General features: G+C 41.8%; 1 protein-coding gene across 6 annotated transcripts in view; it reads right to left on the reverse strand.

Moving 5' to 3' along the window:
- The window catches only part of LOC109550658 (homeobox protein Nkx-2.3), an 81,530-nt gene that overhangs the window by 30,444 nt on the left and 34,752 nt on the right, over window positions 1-16,334 (reverse strand). For 3 of the 6 annotated variants that reach the window (XR_012326950.1, XR_012326943.1, XR_012326936.1), the window contains one exon: window positions 1-16,333. This exon is cut by the window's left edge. The exons of the other annotated variants lie outside the window; for them this stretch is intronic. The gene's annotated coding sequence lies outside the window, so the exon portion shown is untranslated. The remainder of the gene's footprint in view (window position 16,334) is intronic. 6 annotated transcript variants of the gene reach the window in all.

The following is a 16,334-nucleotide window of genomic DNA, read 5'->3' on the forward strand; positions in this document are numbered from 1 at the left end:
CCCCCCAGCCCTGGAAACCATCATTATACTTTCTGTCTCTATGGTTTTGTCCACTCCATGTATCTCATATAAGTGGAATCACACAATATTTATCTTTTTGTGACATGCTTATTTCACTTATATCGCTGGCATAATGTCCTCAAAGTTCACCCATGTTGTAGCATATGTCAGAATTTCCCTACTTTTTATAGCTGAATAATATTCAATTGTATGTATGTACCACATTTTGCTTATCCATTCATCTGTCAATAGACACTTGGGTTCCATATTTTAGCTACTGTGAATAATGCTGTGAATACATGTGTACAAATATTTCTTTGAGACCCTATTTTCAATTCTTTTGGGTATATATACCCAGAAGTGGAGTTGCTGGATCGTATGATTAATTCTATTTTTAATTTTGTGAGGACTGCCACACTGTTTTCCACTGCAGCTCTACCGTTCTACATTTCTTTTCCCAGTTTTTCCACATCCTTGTCAACACTTGTTACTTTCTGCTGTTTTGATCATATTCATCCTAATAGATATGAGTGAGGTGGTGTCTTATAGTTTTAATTTGCATTCCCCTAATGATCAGTGCTTGAGCATCTTTTCATATGTTTATTGGCCTTTTGTATATCTTCTTCAGAGAAATATCTATTCAAGTCCTTTTGAATTGAGTTGTTTATTTTTGTTTTTGTTGAGTTTCTGCTTCCCTCTTATAGGACACTTGTGATTACATTTAGGACCCACCTGGATAATCCAGAGTAATCTCCCCTTTTCAAGATCCTGCAAAGTCTCTTTTCCCATACACGGTAACATTCATATGCTTCAGAGATTAGGACCTGGATATTTTTGAGGGCTGTAATCCTATAGTTATAAAAACCTATCGTGCCCTTTAATAATCACAGGAATGTATCAAGCATTTACTGTGTGCTAAGTACTGTGCTAGATGACTTGATGAAGGTACCTTTCTAATTCTTCCACCCTGTGAAGTAGGGACTGCCCCCTATTTGCAGATGATAATAGCTAACACTCACTGAATTCATAGTGTGTGCCAAGCTCTCTTCTTGGATTCTAGAGGTATTAACTCTTTTCACTCTTACAGCAACCTATGAGGTAGGTACTATTATTATCTCTGTCTAGAGATGGAGAAACTGAGGCATAGACAGGTTAAGCAATTCGCCTCAGATCTTCTAGTAAGAAGCAAAACTGGCATGTGAACCTAAGCAAATAGCTACTAAACTTTCTGCCAATTCAGCTTTGTTCTTCATAGCAGAAGGTTTACCTAGCTTTGTATTATCTTTATTCCACCGAAATAAAGTGGAATAAAGTACTGTGGTCTGAGGGTCACCTAGAAGGTCAATTGGCCAAATAGTTTTTTCCATCACCTGGGTATATTCCTTTGCATTCAGTATTGTGTTTATATCCATTTTGAAACTAAACATTCTTAGAGGAACAACATATTATCATTAATACTTTTGTGTAAATAGGTTTACTAGGTAGTTTTTATAATAGAAAGAAAAGCATGAGCTTGGACGGTTAAGAAAGAGAAAGCTGGGATTCTACAGTCAAAAATCATGAAGGGGATGGAGGAATAGTGGGGAATAAAAGGACCCAGCTTCTGTCCTGAGAGGATAATGTCATGGTGAGGAGAGAGGGAGGGAGAGAGACAGAGATGACAAATGAACTGGAGCATTTTGAGCCCACTGAAGTCAAGGTTGCTCCAAGGTGACCAAGCTGAAAGTGTGGGAATGAGTGAACAGCCAGGCACTGGAGCAGGCACTTTACTGGGAAGCAAGGTAGAGAGAAGACACGATAAAAGGGATTCACTCCATCAGATTTTTCAGCCCAATAAAACCCCAGTCCATCACTACAATCTACTGATTCAAAAGTATTCATTAAGCTCCTACTGTGTGCTCAGGGCTTTTCTAAGAGCAGCCACTGGAGAGGCTCCAGCCATCATGAATACAAATGTAAAGTAATGCCTGGATTGCAAACTGACAACCCCGGGGCCTAATTTTGGAAGTAGTATTTTTGCCAGCAAACCATTTAAAAAATTGAATTAGGATTTAAAACTTTTTTTTAAAGTTTAACCATTCCCTGTACAGTTCACCACACTTCTCACATTCTGTATTGGCAAATTCTCAACCCTCTTCATTCACTGCTAATCCAGACACTGAAGGCAGCCTTTAGGAGAAGGCCTTTTGCCATGTGATAGAGGCTGCCAAACTTCCGGAATGAAAGCCGTTAAGCCAAGGAAAACCTTGCTTACAACCATCTAAGTAACTCTAGATGAGCACACGCCTGACCCTTTAGCCTCATTTGTCCACAAGTGTTACAGATTTTACTGCCACAACTTATAGGGTCAGATCATTTCCCATTTTGTCCTCCACCCTCAGCTCTCCTGGAAGGCTGGAGGCTGTTCTGCCTTTTGAGTAAATGGAAATATTTGCCTCAATGGCTTTTAGTGGGTGGGTAAGATTAACCTTTAGCCTCCACATGGACACAGGTTGTGTGGCAAAGAAGGCAGTTTGGGCCAAGACTCACCAGGGGCTGGCAGGGGCTGAGGAACGAACATTATATTAGATGATTCTGCCAAAAAGTGACAGGATGTCAAGGCTAGAAGAAAGCTTAGATCATTCACTCATTCATTCAACAAATATTTATTGAGTGTTAGCATTTTGCTTGGTGCTGGGGTCACAGCAGTAAAAGACAAAGTCCCTGCCCTCAAGAAACTTATGTCTAGTGATGCAGCTACTTGGAAAGCATGTCTATAGTCCAATGCCTTTATTATATAGACAATGAAACCAGGATCAGAGCACGAAAATAAATTGCCTAAGGTCAGATGGCTTGTTAGTGACAAAGCCATGACTGAAAACAAGGTTTGACAGTCATTCCCAGGCTTTTTCTAAATCCTATTTCCTTGTCCTTCTTAAAGGTTTTTATCTGCCTTCATCTTCCACAATGATCCATCCTAAACCATCCTCTCCTGCAGTCAACCTTACTGAGGTCGCTTGAGCTTGACTATCAATTGAGTGTCCTATCTTAAAGGATTGAGCAATTTATCTCATATTTATAGAGCAACTTCCCTCCTTTATTTCCACTTTACATTCCTTCTTCCCTATAAGTTACGTTCAAAGGCAATCGTTCTATTCTATAAATGGGTTAAACTCTTGTTTAAATGGGTCATTTTCACAGAAGAGTACATACTGTATGATTTCATTTATATGAAATTCTAAAAAAGAAATTCTGTTTATATTAAATTCTAGAAGACTGCAGAAAAGAGAAGCATATCAATAGCTACCTAGTGTCAGTTGTGGGAATTTACTGCAAAGAGGCACAACAGAACTTTTGGGGGTGATGGAAATGTTCTATCATCTCTTTAATGTAGTCATGGTCACACAGGTGTATACATTTGTCAAACTTATCAAACTATAAGTTTAAGATAGATTGTTTAATTGTTTGTAGATTATACATCAATTTTTGGAAAAGGGGACTTTTTGAAGCAGGCTTGTCTCTCTGCAAAGAGGCAGATAGGACCTGCCAGAGTAGAGACTCAGGACTTAAAATGCAGTGACTTAACTAGTATGAGTGATTCTACCCACAGAAAAAGTGAGACTGGAAGGTGACTCTGCTCTTTGCTCATTTGGTCTCATTTGCTATGTGCCTGTCATAGCGTAAGCGTTTTGCTGCAGTGGGTGTGATCCTGATGTTTCAAGATACTTTAACTTGCTAGGCTGACTTACGGAGATATAAAGACTTGAGGCATGTTAAGTATGGGCATATCTACTCTATTTTATGACTGATTTCCAGGGCTTTCCAAAGCCAAATTTTTATTATACATACATGATTTTCACCACGTGAGCTGAGTTGAAAACTTAAATATCTGCTTTTTTTTTGGGCCAGAAGTGCCATCTTCTAGTAATTTGCCAAATGACCAACACAAAGGGAAAGGGAAGAAGCACCCATTATACATTCTCAGGGCCATTTAGAAAACATGGAGCTACTCCTTTGGCTACATACATGCAGATCTACAAGGAGGTGGTATGGTTGACATCAAGGGAATGGGCACTGTTCAAAAAGGAATGCCCCATAAGTGTCCCCATGGCAAATCTGGAATAGTTTACAGTGTTAGCCAGCATGCTGTTGGCATTGCTGTAAACAAACAAGTTAAGGACAAGATTCTTTCCAAGAGAATTAATGTACATATTGAACATATTAAGCACTTTAAGAGGCAAGGCAGCTTCCTGAAACGTGTGAAAGAAAATGATCAAAAAAGAAGGGAGCCAAAGAGAGAGGTACCTGGGTTCAACTAAAGCTCCACCCAGAGAAGCACACTTGTGAGGGGCCTGAGCTGCTGGAACCTATTCTCTATGAATTCATTGCTTAATAGGACTTAAAAAAAGAACAGACAAAAAACCCCACAAACCTATTCCATGAAAAAAAAATCAACTCCACTATTTGTTCTCAGCTTGCTTGGGGGTAGAGGACAGAAACTGAATTCTAGGTTCATCATGGTTTAATCCCCCTCTCCTTGGGGTATTTGACAGGAGATTTTCCTGGGATCTTGAACCAGTTTATTAACCTGCAAATAAGCCTGGCCCTTTCCGTGTCTCCAAATATGACGTCTGTGTGCACATGCAAGTGTACGCTTACGGTTGGCGGCCTTGTCTCTCCTATGAACTTGGAATCACTTCCAAGCTCCTGGAAGTGAGAATTTATGTTCATTTTTACAATAACATGAATATGTACAATGGTCTCTGTGGTTACCTGATAAATACTTGTGGACCATTTGATTTCCTCTGCTCAAATTGTAAATGCAATTTAATGTTTAAGGGGCTCAGTGAAAAACACTTGATGTGCAAATCTCCCCACAGAAGCACCACAGAGCCAGTGAAAGCATCCCAGGGGGTCTGTGCAATATTTAGTTCATTGAAGTTACCCAGTCCTTCTCCAGCCTCACACCAGCCTCTGAGTGATAAACATACTATTTAGGGGACTGATACATATCAGGCTCAATCCTAACTAACAGTACCTTAGATTTGCTGACACTTGACTCAACTCATTGTACTTTCACATGCATTATCCTCATAACCAGACTGGGAGGTGTATTGGATGGATATTATTATCCCCATTTCATTGATGAAAAGCCAAGGCTCAGAGAGGATATGAGATTTGCTGAACGTCATATGGCGAATCAGCAGAAGAGGTGGAACAAGGACCAAGAGCCATGGACAATCAACGAGATGAGGGACAGAATAGAAAACTTGCAGCACTGTTATAAGAAGATGAATCAGACAAATGTATGAGGAAGGCAGCTACAATTTATGAGTACTTACTATGTGCCAGACAGTGTGAGAGGTGCTTTATATATATCACCACGTGCAAGGTCATAGAAAACGTGTGGGGTTGTGATTATGTGGGGGGATGACTCTTTATTGTCTTATTTTACAGAAAAGGAAATTAGGAGTCTAAAAAGATGAGGAATTTGCTCGAAGTACTGGAAGGAAATCCATTCTCCACCCGTTTACAAGAATATCCCAGAATGTATAGATGACCAAGCCCTAGTCATTCCTGAACCTCAGCTTCAGTCTCTACTTCTCCTCAGCCTCCACCCTCACTACCAATCTTCATTTTTACTTCATCTTCATTCTCAATTTCAACCTCATCCTTAACTTCATCTTCCCCTCTGCATGATCAGGGAGAATCAGTCTCAACAAATGGTCGTTGAGGATAAGGAATTTCATGTTGCCTGAGTAACCCCACCTAGTCTCCAACTTGCCAGCACAATTGCTGACACACCATCTTTCTCATGCCAGTCTGTAGATAATTGTTTTCAAATATTTCTGTGGAATACATTTGTGTATTGTTTCCTCCATTAATTTGTAAGCTCCCTCTGGATAGGAGTTATGGCTATATTTTGCTCTCTAGACTAAGAAGCTGGTATAGTTATTTTTGCATTGTGGGAAGTTAATATATATTTGTCCTCAGTAATGACGATTTCTCTCACATTGCGTACACAGGTTTTCTTCACTGATCATTCTCATTTGCTTTTTGTGTCGGACCCAGAGGTTTATCATTTTTTCTTATTTTCATGATACATTATTCACTATTACCATTAGATCGCACTCACTGTATTCATTTATTCATTCAACAAACACTTATTGTGCTAAGTAACAGGAACACAAAAAAAACAAGATAAAATAATAGACTTCAAGTCTTGGGGCATCAACTAAGTTTTTCTCACTTTGAAATCATTTTATTTATTTTGGCTCTGTAGTTTGCAAGTAGTAATTTGAATACAAAGACTAGCCATAATTTTGTAAAAAAAAATTGTTGGATTATTCTTGCAAGGACAGGAGAGACAGCATTTTTTGTTTGTTTGTTTTTTAAAGAAGATGGTGGGGGTAGGAGTTTATTAATTTATTTTTGCTGTGTTGGGTCTTCGTTTCTGTGTGAGGGCTTTCTCTAGTTGTGGCAAGTGGGGGCCACTCGTCATCGTGGTGCGTGGGCCTCTCACTATCGCGGCCTCTCGTTACGGAGCACAGGCTCCAGACGTGCAGGCTCAGTAGTTGTGGCTCACGGGCCTAGTTGCTCTGCGGCATGTGGGATCCTCCCAGACCAGGGCTCGAACCCGTGTCCCCTGCATTAGCAGGCAGATTCTCAACCACTGTGCCACCAGGGAAGCCTCAAGACAGCAGCTTTTGAGGTCTTAACATGATTCTTTTGAAATGGTCTTTAGCCACAATATGTCTGAATTTCCTCTTACATTTGTCATACCTTGCATTTCTCTAGCATTCAACCAGATTCTTCAGGTTATTTCCTTTTTATGAGAAAGAAGCTTAGGTTAAATAAAAGGGGCCCTCCAAAAGTAATAAGATGCCAAAGAAACATTAGGAACCACTTTACAAAAAAATGAGATCCTTTCATGATTCATGGTCTTTACCCTGTAAGGAGATTTATTTACTGTCTTGGAATAACCCATGCAAAAATAGTTGCAAGATGTCCACGGTCAGAGAATATCACAGACTGGAGCTGTGGAGATTCTAGCCGGATGGAATCTTGGTGAAGGGCTGTGTAGGGACACATGCTGCCCTTTCTTCTTAGGGTGCTGATTTAGTCCTGGGGTAGATCAGTGTGTGAAAGAAAAGAAAGGTACAGGGTTCCCTTTCCTAGAAACTTCTGAGTAGGAAGACACTTTGTTACATTTTTTAGAAGACATCCAACTGGATAAACATCACTTTGTTTCTGAGATCATAAAGAATAAATTTCAGAACCTCGTCCCTACACATTGCATCCATCAATCTGTTTGATTATATTGTTACTGTCATAATTTCGACTCTCCAACGTGGTTCACTATGGTGGTTTTGCAGTATAGACGAGAGCAATAAATATTTCAGAAGAATGGGATATACTCTGTGGTACAGTGCAGGTAAGAAGTTGGTGAGCATCCTTCATCCAGTACCTTTCCCCTTTCCTACATCTTTATTTTTCTAGGTACTTCACAATCTGAGGAACTTTTATCTCCCTAAACTTATTTTTCATATGGTTTCTCAATCAAAACCATTCTCACAGGTTAGGTCAAGTTTCCTTACTTTCATCCCTCCCCCACAGGATATAATCCCTTCCTCAGTTCCTCTTGGGAGGAATGCCTTTTCTGCCTTTCCCAATCCTTTCCTTCCTCCAAGGTCCACTTTAGACCCATGTCCTCCATCAAGTCCTCCCTGACAGCTCCTGCCCAGTTCCCTCTTCCTTCTCTGACCTCCAGCTACACAATGGTATGTGATAATAATAGCCTTCACTGGCCCACTGGTTGACAAAGCACTGCACTCACTTGAGATTTTCACAAGTCCCTGAGGTTTGTAAGGAGACCTTTCTTGTCCCGTCAGAGAGAATGAAAAACTATCCCAAGGCCGTATTGCAAATGGCAAAACTGAGATGTCAGCCCAGGTCCTTAAAGTCCAAAGCTTTCCCACTATAGTCTTTTGTCTGTCACACTTCCATATGCCAACAGTGCCTAGTTCAGAGTGGAGAAAAATTAGACTCTGTGAGGGGCATGGTCTCCCTGAGAGCTAGAGAAGGGGGGATATCACCAAAGCACTGCAGAATGAAGACATGAATTCACTTGTTTGTTATGAGATTTTTTTTTGAACCAAAGAAAAGAGGTATTTAAAAAAAAAAAAAAAAAACGCCAGCAGAGAAAATCTCTCTCCTTTGGCTGGGTGACATTTCATGCCTGTTCATATCGTTATGTCAGACTTTGAAAAATGAAGAGCTAACGCAGTCTCTTTCCTCACTAGACAGAAGGAAGAGCTGGGTGTTTCCCCAGTAGGAGACACGAATGTGATGACTGAAACATTAGGATTGAGGCTGAGTCACTGGCATTGGGAGGGTGGTGGGTCAGAGCCTTCCCCAGAGCTTTCAAAGCTGGCAAATGTACTTGGGGCTGTAGTTACACACACCTGCTGGCTGCAGCCAGTGCTGGCATTGTCAGCATCTGGAACGTGGCTCTGGGAAAATCTCCAGCTGTCTTGAGTTCTTTCAAAATAGATCTTCTCCAGATCAAGGCACTAGTATTTTATGTTTTAATAACTTAAAAAGTAATTTAGGATTCATAAGTAGTTGCAAAATGCTACAGAGATTTCCTATGTACACTTCACCCAGCTTCCCCCAATGATAATAACTTACCTAGCCAGAGTTGTTTGTTTTTGATGTAGTATATAAGAACAAATACTTAATCATTATCTATGATGTTTCTAGGGGTTGATAAGCTTAGTTGGGTGGTTCTCACGTGGGGTCCTTCATTCAGTGACTGTCAGACGACAGCTGAGTCTAGAGTCATCTGAAGGTTTCTTCACTCATGTAAAGCTGGGCTGGTAAAGTATCTCTCTCCATATGCCCTTTCCCAGCTCCAGCTTCCTAACAGCAGGGTGGTGTCGGGGTAATCAGATTTCTTGTATAGTGGCTGGTTTACTCCAGACCAGTTGTTCCAGGAGGTCTGGGTGGAAGCTGCAAGGCTTCTTATAATGTAGTCTTGAAAGTCCCAGAACTTCCTTCACTTCCATCACACTCTATTGGTCATGCAAGTCACTCAGGCCAGCCAGATTCAAGGAAAGAGGACTCAGACTCCACATAACAATGGGAGAAGCAGCAAAAAATTGACAGCTATCTTTAATCCATAGCTGCCCTGCAGTTTGGTTATTCCCGAGTGGACAAGCATGCTAAGGAAGAGCTCATTAGAAGCGTTGTTTATGTCATTAGTAGGTTAAGTCCTCAGGTCTGATTGGCCCTATGAGAATTCTCATCCAGTCACAGGGTCACAGCACCAGTAGGCAGCGTATGCTCAATAAACGTCGTCTGATAGAGCAATTGAAACACCTTCTCAACCCATACATAGTAAGTGGAAATTAATAGGGAAGTAGTGACTATCTCTGTGGACTTTAGGGTAAACCCTGGAATTGGCCTTGTACTGCTGCAGCTTCCATTCTCCAAATAGGTTGGAATCCATCACGTAATTTTTGCTCTATTTGTGTCTGTTACAGAGTAATCCGCCTGGACTAGATAAAGCACTGTGCTAGGTACTATGTGAGTTACCAAGATTACTTACGCCTGGCTTTTGCTCTCAGGAATGTTGATAACAATTCCTCACTACCTTTCTGTTGGGGTCTTATTTTCCTGCCTCAGTGTTAGTAAGCATGGCTAGAAAAATGGTGGGGAGGGGAAACGGTCAGGGGAAGCAATTGCCACGATTGTTGTGGTCGTTAAAACCAGTTACTCCATGAGGAGATCAGCAGCTTGCTGTTTTCTTCGGCCGCGCTACATGGCTTGTGTGATCTTAGTTCCCCGAACCTGGGCCCTCAGCAGTGAAAGCGCGGAGTCCTAACCACTGGACCGCCAGGGAATTCTCCGCAGCTTGCTTCTTGACAGCAGCGTCTATGGCAGGGAAACATCCTTCCGGTTCTCTCTTAGGCGAACAGCAGGGGATAGGGATTGGCATGTTGGATCTCGATTCTTTTTTTTTTTTCCCCATTAAAAATGTACCCTCGGGCTTCCCTGGTGGCGCAGTGGTTGAGAGTCTGCCTGCCGATGCAGGGGACACGGGTTCGCGCCCCGGTCCGGGAAAATCCCACATGCCGCAGAGCGGCGGGGCCCGTGAGCCATGGCCGCTGAGCCTGTGTGTCTGGAGCCTGTGCTCCACAACAGGAGAGGCCACAACAGTGAGAGGCCCGCGTACAGCAAAAATTAAAAAAAAAAAAAAAAAAAAAGTACCCTCATCCGTGCCCAGATGCCAAATCATCCGGGGAACAATTCTTTGAGAACGCATTGTCTGTGTGAAAAGAAAAACTTCACCGAGAAGTGGGGACCATCCAACTTACGGTGGGTGGAGTTGGGGAAGTCTTGGGTAGGAGCACAATGTGCTGCAACGGAAGCTGAAGCGAGGAGAGAGCTAAGAATGAACCCTGCTGCTTGAACTAAGGGAGAGGCGCAAACTGAACAACTTAACTGGCTTGTGTATTGAATATGCTTCCTGTGATCCTCTTCCTCAGATTAAGGTTCCAGCCCTGGGATTTGCAGGGAGGAAATTCAGTGGAGAGGAAATTAGGTGGGAAAATGGGTGTGCCTGACAATAGCAGAACTGAGTGAAAGGGCGCCACCTGGAGACCTTTTCTGGTGGTGGGAGCAGAAAAGAGGAAACGGGGTGCATCTGGGAAGCGGTCTCAGTCTGAAGAGAGGAAGAAGGTTTTCGCCTGAAACTGCTGTATAAACGGTGTCAGAATAGTGGTGTTCTGGGTTTGTAGAATGAGCTGGAAGACAACTGTGCATGTCTGAACCCTGAAGAGTGTTATTAAGTGGAAGGGGAAAGGCGGCCTTAAGCATGAGGATGGAGGAAGGGGAGAAGCCATTAGACAAATCCCAAGAGTTGGGCTCTTGGGAAGCCCCCTTGGCTGTGGTATTGCCAGTTCTCTGAATGTGCCACGCTCTTTCATACCTCTGGGCCTTTGCCCATGCTGTCTTTTCTGCCAGGAGTACTCTCCCCTCTTCTTGGGCCTGGATGATATGAGGTTTTAAGATGCGGTGGAGGGGCTTCCCTGGTGGCGCAGTGGTTAAGAATCTGCCTGCCAATGCAGGGGATGCTGGTTCGAGCCCTGGTCCGGGAAGATCCCACATGCCGTGGAGCAACTAAGCCCGTGCACCACAACTACTGAGCCTGCGCTCTAGAGCCCACGAGCCACAACTACTGAAGCCTGCGCGCCTAGAGCCCGTGCTCCGCAATGAGAAGCCACAACAACAATGAGAAGCCCGCGCACTGCAACAAAGAGTAGCCCCCGCTCACCACAACTAGAGAAAGCTCATGCACAGCAACAAAGACCCAACACAGACAAAAAAAAAAAAAAAGATTCAGTGGAAGCTTCAGAACCTTCGGGAGTCTTTTACTGATGATTCTCAGTTTGAATTAGGGCCCCCTCTTCTGTGTCCCTTGTAACTTGGGGCTCCCATTGGACATGAGCTCCATTAAGGTAGAGATTGTGTCTGTCTAGCTCACTGTAACACTCCTAGTGCCTAAAACTTGTAAATTGTTAATAAATATCTACCGAATGAGATATCTCTGTTGTAGCAGTTATCATAGGTATGAAAATTGTGTAGACTTCTCTGTCTCTCCCACCAGACTTTAACTCCCTGAAGGCAGGGACCATGGCCTACTCATCTTGGTATCCCCAGCACAGTAGCTCAGAGCCTGGGAGGGAAACAGAGGATGGTTTACCAATACTTGTTGAATGAATACAAAAGGGGGCAGTCTGGGGGTACATGTAAGCTAATCAGCTAGTTAGTGATTCTAAGTTCTGGCTCACAGTAAGATCACCCGGGGAGCAGTAAAAATACTGCTGCCTAGGCTCCACACCAGACCAATCCAAACAGAATCTCCTGGGTCCAGGCATCGGTATTTTTAAAAAGCTTCATAGGTGAATTAATATTGGGAACCTCTGGTCTAGGCTCTAAGGGAATGTCAGAATCTAAGGCAGCCAAGAGAACATTCCAGAAGAGAGCCCCTTTCTGCTGGAAAGGGAAGGGTTTTAGTTCTCTTCCAAAACTGGGTAGGTACTAGAGCAGAAGAGAATAAAGAAGCCTAGAGTCTATCCTAACACTCAGTGGGTTCTCTATAGGAAAAGAACTGAGGTAGCCAAATGAGCTCTGCTTTTAAGAAATTAGGGCATTTCCAAGGATAATCTTTACCAGAAATCCCAGGGCCAGCAGAATCAGTATTACCTGGGAGCTTATTAGAAATGCAGATTCTCTAGACCCCACCCTCCCAGACCTATGAATCAGAATTGGTATTTGCACAAGATCTCCAGGGGATTTATATGCACACTGAAGTTTAAGAAGCATTGTTCTGAAGTAGGTATTCCCAAAGTGTGGCTGGGGTACCAGCATCATCTGGGGTAAGGGATGGGGTGGAGTCGGGGGGCTTGTGGTTATCACGCTTTAGTTTGCATCAGAATGACCTAAAGGGTTTGATAATCTCATATTGCTGGGACAATTTCCAGTCCAAATGGAAAATAGTAAACCCATAAACCCCCTCATTCAGTAGGTCTGGGGTGGGGTATGAGAATTTGCATTTCTAACAATCAACATCATCCCAGGTGATGTTGATAGTGCTGGTCTGGGGACCACACCTTTGGTTATTACAAATAAGCCTGCTATGACCATTCACGTACACGTCTTTGTATGGACATATGCTTTCATTTATTTGGGGTAAATATCTAGGAGCAAAATTGCTGGATCATGCGAGAGTTATGTTTTAATTTTAAAGAAATTACCAAACTATTTTCCAAAGTGGTTGGACCATTTTACATTCCCACAACAGTGGACAAAAGTTCTAGTTCCTCCACATTTTCACCAACCCTTGGTATCATCTGTGTTTGAATTTTAACTATTCTAATAGATACATGGTAGTATTTCATTGTGGTTTTAATTTGCATTTCCTTAATGTCTAATGAAGTTGAGCATCTTTTCATGTGCTTATTTGTCATCTACATGTCCTTGTGGTGAAGTGTCCAGATCTTTTGCCATTTTCTTATTGGATGGGTTAATTGTTTATTACTGGGTTTTTTCTTATTACTAAGTTTTGAGAGTTCTTTATTTTGGATATAAGACTTTTATTATATACATGATTTGCAAATATTTCCTTTCAATTATCATTGTCTTTTCATTCTCTTAGTAGAGTCTTTCAAAGAGCAGAAGTTTTGTTTTTTTTTTGCGGTACACAGGCCTCTCACTGTTGTGGCCTCTCCCGTTGACGAGCACAGGCTCCAGACGCACAGGCTCAGCGGCCATGGCTCACGGGCCCAGCCGCTCCGCGGCATGTGGGATCTTCCTGGACCGGGGCACGAACCTGTGTCCCCTGCATCGGCAGGCGGACTTTCAACCACTGCGCCACCAGGGAAGCCCAGAGCAGAAGTTTTAAATTTTGATAAAGTCCAATTTACCAATTTGGTTTTTTATAGAATGTGCTTTTGGGGTTGTATCTAAGAAATCTTTACCTAACCCAGGGTCACAAAGGTTTTCTCCTATGTTTTCTTCTATAAATTTTATAGTTTTAGGTCTTACATTTAAAGCTATGGTCCATTTTTCGTATACAGACCTCCAATTTTATCATCATCATTTGTTGAAAACACAATCTATGTCTTTAATATCTCTCAACATCGCTTTGTAGTTTGCAGAGTATAGTTCTTTCATACCTGTTGTCAGATTTATACCTAAGCATTTTATATCTTTTAATACTCTTGTAAATAGTATTGTTTATTTAAATTTTAATTTCTGATTGCTCATTGCCAGTATGTGGAAATACCATTAATTTTTGCGTATTGATCTGGTATCATGCAACCTTGCTAAACTCATTAGTCCTAGTAGTCCAGACCACATTGTCCTTTCCATATTTCTATAAATATTCTGGAGCTTTGTTCTAGGATTTGGTTAAATCACTTGGGAAGAGCTTAATGCTTTCGGGTCTTGTTTTTAAGATTTGTTATGTAGGACTGGGGCAGTGTTCAGCCTAGGACTAATTAGTCTTTACTACAGAGCGGTATCCTTCTTTGTACTCTTATCCCCCCACTCATGAATCTTGAAGTTTTCAAGTCTGGCTGGTGAGAACAGACACTCTTCTTAGCCCTATGTGAGTGCCAGTCCATTACCTCTAACCTTTTTAGGTGATTCTCTGGCCTCAGAGAGTTTATTTATATGTATGTGCTGATCAGTCCTCAGCTGAATACTCAAATGAGAACCTTCTGCAAACCTCTAGAACTTCCTGTTTCTGTGCAGTTCTCTCCTAAGAACTCCAGCAGTCTTAGTCTCCTCAGACTCTCAGCTTTGTTTTCTCAACTCATTGAGTTTGCCTGGCTCTGCCTGGGCACCCTCTCTGTGCTATGGCCTGGAAACTCTCTCAAGGCAGTAATCTGGGGCAATTATAGTGGTTTACTTCATTTGTTTCACATCTCTCAGGGATCACTATCCTTCTTTGCCTGATATTCAGTGCCTTTCAAACAACTGTTTCAGATATTCTGTCAATTTTGGGGGTTGTTTCATGTGGGAGAGTAAATCAGCCCTTAATCATGGCCAATAGTTTGCATTTAAAATTTAAAGCATGCTTTTATCCTGAAAAGTATTTATATATTTTATAGAATTAAAAATAATTGGCTTATGTATTTCTCAACTAAAACTATAGTTTTCTTCACCTGAAAACTGTTCCTAAGTGAATTGCCCTTTGCTTTAAAAGCAACCTCACTGCTCACTCCAAGATGTTAGAACAGAGCTGCATGTGAATATAAACCAAGCTGTATTAAATCACTGTGTGTGTATTTCACAATGATTGGCAAAACACAACTGTAGTTCTAGGTACAGCCACTTGAACTAGAGCAGCAGCATTAAATCTTTGCCTCACTCAAGTATGGACATTCTGTGGTTTGCTTTACAGCTGACATGTCAAAGACATTATGAGGAAGAAGATGAAACTCAAAGGTAACATTTATAAACATATGCTCCCTGCTCTTAGATTAAGTGTCCCTGAAGACTTCAACCTAAAGTGAACCTCTGTAAGTCAAAATCCTGATCATGCACATGCTGATGTCTTCTATTTGGATAGCAGTGGGAATTGTTAAGTGACTATGTGACGATAGTTGAAGGACAAGCATTTATTTGAGAGTGTTGAATAGGGGGAGGTGCAAAATGTGAAGCAGTAACAAATGAAAACTGCCTGTAGACATAGAGGAATGACAGGGATATATTCAGTCATGTATTGAAGTATTAAAATGTAAGTACACTCTAGAAATAACACAGATTCTGAGGCCTGGATTCAAATCCTATTGGTGACAATTATAGCCATGTAACCTTGGGGAAATCGCTTTACCCTTCCTTAGTTCCCACAGCACTACCTTACAGGGCTGTTGCAAGAATTAAATGAAATAATATGTGCAAAGCACTTATAATAGTGCCTGGACACAATGAGCTCAATCTAAATATTAGTCGTTGGTTCCACCATCATTTTTTTTTTTTTTTTTTTTTTTTCATATTTTGGCCACCACGCAGCTTGTGGGATTTCAGTTCCCTGACCAGGGATTGAACCCGGGCCATGCCAGTGACAGCGCCTAATCCTAACCACTAGATCACCAGGGAACTCCCATCATTATTATTACTGTTGTTTTGGAAAATTGCATGTGCAAGGGCAGGAAGGAATGTAGAATGTGTAAAGCGCCAACAGGGAAGGTCTCCTTGAGAAGGTGGAATCTGAGCTGGGTTTTGAAATATAGAAAGAACTTATGATGGATATAGGCAGTGATTCTGGGTGTAGGAAACAGAATGAGCCAAAGTTCAAAGAAAGAAAAAAGTTGCAGGTGTGAGGAAGTCGAGCTGGCATGCATGGTGTTGTTGGGCAGTAGTGATAAGGCAGGAAGGGAAAAAAATTACAGGGTTTGGCAACTGTTTAGATGTGGCAAATGAGGAAGGAGGTATCATGTACAACCCAGATATAAGCTGGACATCACAAGGTTCAGTCTCAAAGCAATGCTGAACTGAAAAACAGTCTAGCAACCAGAACCATTTTAAAACAAATTCAAATTTTTCTTGCCATTTTCTAAGAACACTAAAAAGCATAAATTTTAGGAACAATTCTTAAACTTCACTTTCCTCACCTGATTCTTACATTTCATCAGCTCTGGAGCTCCTCACTGTCTTAACCCCTCACTTTCCATTTCTTCTGTTCTGTCTTTTGTTCATCTCCTCCTTTCCTTCTGCCTCTTCAGTCTTGTCTCTGTTTATCCATTCTCCTTATTTTGAATCACAAAGCCTAGGGACCATCC

Source organism: Tursiops truncatus, chromosome 16 (genome assembly GCF_011762595.2).
Source record: "Tursiops truncatus isolate mTurTru1 chromosome 16, mTurTru1.mat.Y, whole genome shotgun sequence".
Classification (NCBI taxonomy): domain Eukaryota; kingdom Metazoa; phylum Chordata; class Mammalia; order Artiodactyla; family Delphinidae; genus Tursiops; species Tursiops truncatus.